This window comes from Lates calcarifer, linkage group LG11, assembly GCF_001640805.2.
Source record: "Lates calcarifer isolate ASB-BC8 linkage group LG11, TLL_Latcal_v3, whole genome shotgun sequence".
Lineage (NCBI taxonomy): Eukaryota > Metazoa > Chordata > Actinopteri > Centropomidae > Lates > Lates calcarifer.
In genome coordinates, this window is record NC_066843.1 from 6,698,403 (window position 1) to 6,708,075 (window position 9,673).

Here is a 9,673-nt window from a genome sequence, read left to right on the forward strand (position 1 = left end):
TTCAAGGACACGTCCTGGTCCTCATGTATTGTGCCCAAGCTTCCTTGCTGGTGAAAGACACGGTAGCACCAATACAGTAGCCTATGTTAACCTCTATGGACCCATACATACTGATTATATTTAAGCTTCCCAGTCCTGGTGGAGTCAGTAACCATTTTAGTGCCAATGTCTTAATGTAACTGCAGTGAGGAAACTATCTTATTTTGACAAAAATTATGGTGACCAGTAATGACTCTGACCAATCAAAAGAGCACAGGAGTAAATGGTGAATCAAAAGACATTTAACATGAATGGCCCTGATTTCACTTTATGTTAGACCCTGAATCTAAATTACTTTCCTATTTATAGCTCTGCGCGCAGTTGACTCTAATGGTTTGCGGATTAAAAATAAATCTTGGGGGGGGGGAAAAGTAGGTTTATAATTTCACAAAGGCTGACAGCCGGCTTTACTCTATCTGTGATTTCACAAGAAAATATTTTTTAATGGTTGCTATCACATTCCCTTTAGGGCACACCCACTCTCTGTCTTGTCCAATACACGCACTAATCATTTTTCCTGATTGAACGAAGACGGTGCAGATAAAAAAAATAATAATTGGAAAGTGTTATTTTCTGCACTATTATTAAGTGTGAGCAGCACGTGCGCAGAGCATAAGGCCAGGTGTGGCTACTAAACTGAACGTAATGATGGTAAAAATGTTGTATACAAGCTAATATCATGCCTAGTTTAACAATGTCGGGGGTTAAAATGCTCAAGGATTAATCCTCAGGTCAGACTAGCTTACTGCTACCTGTATGTGTAATGATGCATCGGCACGAGAGATGGTCGGTTCGGCGCATTAATATTTAAATTGTCGGTTCTGCGGTCACAGGTGTGTGGCCCGACAGGGATATTTAGAAAGGGTTTAGGCGTGATTTCCGCCGGTCAGAGCCGAGTTCAGGAGATGTCCTTTCTTCCCTCTGAAACAGTATCAGTTTGTTGCTTTTGAAGTGAGCCTCTCATCACATTCATGTCTTGGCCTCTCCAGAACGAGCAGAACAGCAGCGGCGAGTGGGGGAGGGGAGCCAGAAACAAACTCCATACACACTCACTCACACACACACACACACACATACATATATACACACAGCACACACACGTACACACACACTCACAGCCAGGCCTTTCTGTGGCCGACGGACAAGTGCACAACTTTGTCACACTATTCACCTATTAATATCTGTGCCGTATCCGCTAACAGCCGCTAAACTAAACGAATAACATGACGACCGCAAACATTTCCCCTACCGTCTGAGGACACAGAGGGAATCCCACATCAATACCCGAACAGACTTAGAAACCAGCAAAGCGATGGCACATATCTCCCGACTACCGCAATCCCAATCTCTGAGCTGAGCGGAGCTGAAGGGGAGGGAGGAAAAAAAGTGACATATACTTAACCGGTGAAAATCTTCTCGCTGCTTTCGAGTGCATCGGGCGTTAGGACCGGCACAAGTCGCCGCGAACAGTGTCATAGTTGCGAACTGCAAGACTTTAAAAATAACAAAGAAAACAGTCTGCTCTGCACCTCTCCATGGCTGTCTCTCACTGTCTGTGCGGAGCTGAGGCTACACGGCAGATGATGCACAGCGCCTCGCCCGTTCACTACACAAATTACCAGTGTTTAGTTTTGGTACATGTGGTGCACTGATTTTTTTCCCTCCTCTCTCTCTCTTCTCCCTCTCTCTTTCTCAAGTGTGAAAATAAATATATAGAAGAAGAGAATGGTGTTTCCTCCCATGCTGTTTGAATTACAACCCACAGAAACATGGTCTATACTCAAAATGACTTCTGATTCCTTACAACCAAAGAAGGAGTATTGCACATTAGCTGTTAAATTCAATAACCTAATTCAAACCAATAACATCCACTGGGGGAAGAAATCATCACTTTCATCTCAATATCACTGTATGAGCTATCAATATTTATCAAAAATAAGTAATTAAGGCATTATTATATGTATATTATGCTGTAAATAAATGATAAAGATGTCTGTGCTAATACATATTAACCATGTCAGATCTACAGCTCACATAACATTAAAGGTGTATTCCAGCTCATTAGTAGCTACTGCATTTCAATTAACTTGGTGGACTTGCTGCAGTAGAGGCTGGGTCCTGGATCTGGATCCTACATTTCCCATAACGCTACTCAGTAGCATCTTTCAAGACTTCCCCTGCCTGGTAAATGCCATTGTCTTCCAGTTTGTGATGCAGACTTTAAATTATAACTTTATTGTCCAGCAGCAAGTGTTTTTACAAACTAAGTAGTAGTCATTATAATGGGTAGACTGAACTCTATGTGTAGAATTGATGTAATGTCCCTTTAAGTGTCCTATCTGGAAAGGCAGAGCCATGATCACAGCTTACATTTACACTGCGATGGAACGTAACTTTTGAGGTACCATTTTATACTATTTTATAGTTGTAGTTATAACGAGAGATTGAACTTTTTACCCCACCAGACCCGTAAATACAAGCTACTTTTCACATCATTATTTTATATCCAAAGCATATGGTTAGTTTATAAAATATGATTTGTCATTGACTGGGCAGCAATAAATGCAGCTTACTTGTACATGTCAGTGAATTAGTATTAGTATATATCCAATAATGAGTACTTTTACTTATGTACATTTTGCTGCCAATATTAATGTATTCTTACTTCATAACAACATGAGTACCCTATGTTTGGAGTCACTGTAATGAAGCATATAAAGTGCACATTTCACTCTTGGTTAAAGCAATGCTGTTTCATGATGTGAGAGGTGTTTATAGAGCAGGTTGGACGAGAACGTGCTTTGGAGGCAGAAAGTCTGCAAGTTTTCATTCCAACCAAAGACTGCACAAGATGACTTCACTGATTACTTTACACGAGCTGAAGGTGCTTTGATCAGTCAAATCAGCTTACCGAGCTACAAGTTTTACTCTTCCTGTTAGACCGTGCGTTCAGGCAGCCTCTGTCATAAATTTTTACCACCAGGAAGTTTCGCTAGAACAGCTGACAAAAGCACTAAAATACAAGTGGTAAACTTAGGGAAACTCCATGATACCTGAGTTTATGAGTTAAGATAGTTTACTTCAACACATAATGGAAACTTGCTAGCAGTACAGCAGGTTAACAGCAAATTCACACAACATACACGATTGTGTAGTAATTTCCAGGCTGCTAACGATGTGGAAAAATGAATTTTTACATCTGGTTTCCAATATATATACATCTTAGACTGTTTTTCACTGGTCTTAGTCATGTGTCATATTTACATGACTCACAGTGACTTGGCTGAGAATAAGTCTGCACACAGACCAACATTAATCTGCCTTCACATGTTCTAACAACTAGTGCTGATGCTTTGAAGCAAGAAATGTAATGCAGCAATGTTTCAGCTCAACTGAACATTTTTCTACATTTTACCAGCACCATTACACACGCACGCACGTGATTCGTGAGTCATTACTTTATGACTTTACAGTACAAAGACTGAGGGATAGACAAACTGCAGCAATAAAGACTGTTGTCAGTTTCTCTGCTTTCATACCAGGCAATCACTGAGCAGTTACTGAGTCCTGGATGAAAGGCTGGTGAAACATCATAAAAACATAAACGCATCTGATTATGTAATTACACCAGACTGTTTAAGAGCACCAGAAGGAACAGGAATACACATTTCACACTCTGTCTCATCATATCACCCGAATTGCCTGCTCAAATCTGGAACCCTGTTAAAGTGTGAATGGTACACAGTACTTACAATATTCATGCCGGCAACATAAAAGATGAAAAAGACCCAACACACTTCAGCTTCCTCAGGGCAAAATTGATTTTGGGCAGCAATAGTTTAAGCATACCGATACTCAAATACTCAGTTTTTTCTTCATCCAGCTACTGTAATTCTATTATTGTTTAATATTGTTGTCATTTCCATTAGCATTTCAGTGTTCCCACATGTCAAAGCAAAGTGGAAGGATTTCTTCCACTAGATATATTGACAAGCCTTCAGAACCTCAGGATTGAAGACATTTCAGCTTTCTTAAACATATCACATCATCATCCATGACTTCCAGACACTGACTTAAACAACCCCCTGTTGATATCTGGACAGGTTTCCATTACAATCACACACTATACATGTAACTAGGAGCTGCGACAGTTAGTCAATTAATTGATCAGTCAATCAACAGAAAATGAATGCCAAATGAATGCCAAAATTCTCTGGTTCCAGACCCAGTTATGTGTATTTTTTCCAGTTTAGTCTTTTATGGTAATAAGTAATTTCTTTTTGGACATGGGGGGGGGACAGCTTTGTTTGGACAAAACACAACAGATGGCAACACCTTAGGTGCTGGGAATATGTAGTGGATTTTTTAATGACCTATCAATTCATTGAGAGAATAAAATAATCAACATGTTAACTGATGATAATTAACAGATCAGTTGTCTTATGACAGACATTTGGCCTCCTCAGTCTTATTCATATCCATGTATTCTGATGAAACACCCAAGGTATAACATTGTTTCACATGGGCGTGACTGAAACCGTTCAAAACTAGCCTACAAAAAGACAAGAAAAATGCAAATCTGCCAACATGACTGTAAGAAATTGTTGCAACAGTGTCATGTGCAAATTTTGTTTGGGAAAACAACATTTCACCAATTCTAACACGTCAGGTATTTTGGTAGGTACTCAGAAGTTGAAGTGGATAATTATTTTGGGAGATCAGAGAGTGTCAGTGTGTAACCATCAGTAGACCAGGTGCACTGCTGCAAGTGATGAAGAGGGAGTCACTGACTTTCACTGAAAGCTAAAGAATTTTAGTTTAGTGGTTTGTGCTTTTGTAAGTGGTTCACATGATGATGATGAAGAACATGCTGATTTCTATGCAAATTAACATGCTTTACCTTGGGTCTGATTGTCTTCCTCACTTGTCCTACAGCAGTACGTCCATTCATTGAGGATTCCATGGTGCTGTTATTAAACACATGGGTCTGTAGTAATCTTAACATCCCTGTCTCCATCAAGTGGAAATCCCTGGCCAAAGCAGAATGTCGCCATAATAGTTTGTCTTTGCCATCCATTTGTTCCTGAAAAGAAAGAAATATTTGTTAAGGTGCCCTCTACTGAAACATAGTTTCCCCAACAGTGACTTCCTGTAAATAACAATTTAATAGATTGAAAATATTTCTCTCTCCCCATCTCAACCTCTCAGAACTGCATCTGACTGACTTTTACAGCTAGTGATAAAGACATACTAATGGAAACAAATATTACTTATTACCAGTGTGTTACATTTTACATCTGATAAGACATAACACATGAAATTCCACTGTTTGCAGTTTAGAGTCTCGAGAGAAGAATTCATTCATTCATTACTTCCAGGTGTCTGGGCCCATAATAAAGCATCAGCAGTCAAACTTAATATGATAAGATTAATTAAAGCGCTGAAATGATGTGATGTCATCCATGTGAGAATTGTAGCAATGTAAAAAGCCATGAAAGAGTCACCAGCCTAGTCTCTCACCAGCAGCTACAGTTTCTCAGTCAATCAAAAAAGGAGAGACATGAATTTTTTCTCCATTTCATTTTTAAAGAACTTCACACCTACTGGAATCTTTTATCTCTACTTATCTCTATCTCATTTTTTTCTGTGGACTACCAGGCATGTACTGAGCTCCATTGATGCAACACGTTGAACTGCTACTCTCGAGCTTTGTTTTTAATTCAACCACTGGACCACAATGATTGACATATTTTACGTTTTCTTTCCTTCCTTAAAGATGACTTTTAGGGCATTTCGCTTTTTTTGGATCATTAACCATGGAATGAATTATATTCATACATATCCCTGACTATCTCTGACCAGGATATTGTGGCTCTTGTACATGTATATCACTTATCTACCAGGATTATTATACAGCATTTAACATTTTTAAAATTACAGAAACAGCTGAGATGGTCATATTTCAAACGGCATCATTATGATGCACCAATAAAATTAAACATAATGCACCATTCAAAATTTTAACATAGATTTCTTTGGACTTTTCTTCTCCAGTATCACAGTATCAACTGATAATGCGTTTTGACTCATACTGGCATCCTATTTAAAAACAACCTTCACAAATACTTTTTGGTTTCAGTGGGGTAAGGTTTCAGTAATGCAAGAGCGAGAAGTCCTGTGACCTGAAGGTTGGTAAATGGAATCCCTTGAACAGCTAGAAACGTCTGAGAGTGGAAGGTGAATGAAGAATATTCTCCCCTTTTTCTGCAACTACAAACAAGAAGCCCTTAAGCAACTGGTCCACTGGAGCTGCTCAGCAGACAGAGGAACAATGGAAGACGTCTCTCTGCTCAGATCTGAGGTGTGACTGCATGAACCAGAGAAGGATATTTACGAAATCAGCTAAGTTTATGCAAAAGCTGCTTTCTGTGATAGAACAGTTAAAGAAACACAGTTGCAAAAAGTGAGAGAGTCAATATTTTACTGCTAATTCCTCTATATTTTCATCATTTATACTAATTTCTGATTGCAGAAAAGTGCAAATTCACAATTTTGTGGCTTTCAAAAGAGTTATTATAGTCATGGCAAGAAGGATGAACTGAAATGTGTGGATGATTTCAAAGCTCCCTTTTAAAAATTATTCTCAAGTTTTCAAATATTTTCAAATTCTTGAACAACCCCCTGAAGTTAAGTGTTTCCAGAGGACAACTTCATGTTTCCCAATTCAGCCCCTTTTTCGGTCGTCTTTTGTTCCACCTGTCACTGTGGATTTAGACTCCCCTTGTAGGCCTTCTTGGCTGAAATAGGCTTATCTCTTCTGAAGACTCTCTGATGAACAAAAGCCCATTAAGACGTTTAAATGAATGCTCCCATTCTGAGTCCACACAATAGAGATTTCTATTTTTCAAATTGGCTGTCTTCAGAGAATTCACTAAAAGTTATGATGAACAAAAGTAACAACAAACAAGATGTCTTTCAAAGCCCTCAGAAGTAGAAATGGAAAACACACATAGGGCTTATAGGCTAAATTAAGACACTTGAAACCATTCACACGATTAAGCAAGTTCTTTAGATAAGAGGGTTTTAATAAAAGTGTGACAGGACTATTAAAGCTATTCAGTATTTGTTTTAAGTTCTGAAAATGATCTGAAGAGTAAAATCAAAAGACTGTCAGAGAATGTATTCTGGAGTCCTGCTGATGTCCTTTGTCCAGGCTGAATATATCATGACTAACAAGCCTTGGACTGGATTAGGCACAGAGGATTGAGCAATTTGCAGACTTGAGTTTATTTTGCTGGATATTCTAGCTCCCACAGCTTCATATTCCACAAGAAGGGAAAAATCTTATTAAAAAGGCCCATATTTCCTACGGTGACATAATACCAAAGACATACATCCATAACCATGTACCAAATGGCGAAAGTACATTGTCAGACATCTGCCGGCTTGAAGAAATTCAAATTAATTTAAGCGTTCAGTCTATCGGGGTCTTGAGCAGTCTGGTCATGGGATGCATATTCACTGGTCAAATCAAATGATGTGCTTTGGTTTTGATGAGAGAGAGGACACAACAAAACCAGTATGGCACTGACATGAAAAACGATTAGAGACATGATACAACGATAAACAATACAATGGAAAGTTACTGGTAGCCGTCGTTTTCATCCTCAGAGATTCAAAAGCAGACGTACCTGCTGATTTACCTTACTGTGTGCTTCTTGGTTTTGTTGTGCTGAATCGCAGACTACTCCCTCCGCTTTTCTATGGATCGAGTATAGTCCTTCGTAGTCTGCAGTAAAGACTGCCGCCATCTTTAATCACAACAGAGTCCATCTGTCGATGGTTCTTCCCTTTCTACCCTCTCTTCCTCTGTTCCAGTCTCTCTGTTCCAGCCCTCTCTGTGTTTGTTGTGGGGGGTTCTTATTTTCCATCCAACATCAAACCACCATATCGACAGGCTTGTGGGCCGCCCAGTAGGGGGGCAGCTTGAACATGCTGCATTGGCTGTTGTCCTTTTCCAAGCCGCAGATTAACTGACCACATTTATTTTTCTCAGAATGATACAGATAGCCCGCAAAAAATTATTTAAGCTCTCAGGCCTTTGATTTCAACAAGCCTGGCCTCAAAGCTCCTCCATGATTGTCCCTGAATGCATCTTTTCCTTAGATGTCCTGATTGATGGGATTTGGAGCTCTCTTTGATTGAGGCCAAATCTGTATAACTACTTTCAATTTTGTAAATTCATTTAGCATAGATTCTGATAATTTAAATCCAAAAATTGTTTTGACTTTTTTTTTCCATTTACAACTGTCCTATCATATATATCATTAAAAAAAACTGCTTCCTTTTCAGCAAAGCTCAGCTGGAGTTCTTTGATCTCACCGATTGAAACCAAATTTGACCTGAGCAGCCTCGGACTACATTATAAGTGTAAGCAGACTCTGTCTGGCTGCTTTCATCCAACTAATGCATTTCATTTAAAGTGACACTTCCTTTTTGTTCCTCCTGGTCCCTTTTTACATTCAAAGCTTGAATGCAAAGGCGTATCTTGTTTACTGTCACTGTTTTGTTCCGCCAAACTCTTTCAATGAACAATAAGAGGAGTTGAATTTCAAAATGGTAGATGCTCTCACCTTCCTCTCCCGCTGTGTGGCTCGTCGGATCTTGTTTCTGTGGTCCGCCATGACTGGGTGCAGTCCCCTGCCTGCCACTCTGCAATACTTTTTCATACTCATGAACCTGTTTCTGATTCTTACTAGTCTGTTGCTGAAAGATGAGCATCTTTACTTTATATTGCAGCTTCAGCCGTGCGACCCTATTGGAGGAAACAAGGACCAGATGATTGTCTGCACAATCGTATTGTAGCTATGGTAACATACCCAACAGGCATGAGTGATGTGTACCTAATTGCTCCGTACACATTAAGCAACTGAAAAAATGGAAACATAAAATAAGCAGTGTTCTTCCAAATCAGATTAGATCCTTAAACATTACACATTTCAGCCCCAAAGGGATTTTTAATAAAGTGCATCACAAAATGATATTTTATTAAAACTTACATCTGTCTGCTGTATGAAGTTGTGAAAACAGCCCAGTGAATGAGGAGAATGGGGGAAAAAGATGGATGAAAAGAATTTTTAGAGAAAGGGGGAGAGATGATATTGCCTTTGTTATGTAGCTTCATCAGCTGCTTACCTTTCAAGTGGATTTCACACTTGCATGTCTTGTTGTGGCCAGGGTCAGATCCAGCATACCCTTCTCACAATGACCAATTTTCTCCTCACACTGCACCAGCAAAGACCCACGGTGTTGGCTTCCACTTGCATTTGCTTAGACTGTGATGGATTTAAATACATTTTATTTACAGAATTTAACATATCAGTCTATTGTATCTATTATACTCTGACAAAATTTTAAAAAAGTTGCAAAAGACCAGCAGGAGTGATATCATAATAAGATGCCAAAGAGATGATCTGTGATATGAAAAAAAAAAAATAGTGATGCCTGGTGCCAGGTTATTTTTAGTCATAGAAAACACTGAGTTTAGTTAAGCTAAAGGGCTTGTTAGCGCTAAATAGTTTACCACAACAAGCTCAATGGAAAGTTTGCAAAACTTCTCACCAATGCCTCGTGT

General features: G+C 39.1%; 1 protein-coding gene across 5 annotated transcripts in view; it reads right to left on the reverse strand.

Annotated features, from left to right (window-relative positions):
- Window positions 1-8,893, reverse strand: part of axin1 (axin 1) — a 29,861-nt gene extending 20,968 nt beyond the window's left edge. Inside the window, exons 1-2 of one of the 5 annotated variants that reach the window (XM_051074086.1) lie at window positions 8,673-8,893; window positions 4,940-5,122 (exon numbers count right to left, since the gene is read on the reverse strand). The gene's annotated coding sequence lies outside the window, so the exon portion shown is untranslated. Of the gene's footprint in view, window positions 1-1,441; window positions 1,743-4,939; window positions 5,123-7,730; window positions 8,645-8,672 lie in introns of those variants that run through there. The other 4 variants (XM_051074087.1, XM_018705090.2, XM_018705091.2 and 1 more) reach the window with 4 other exon arrangements.
- Window positions 8,894-9,673: the final 780 nt, after the last annotated feature.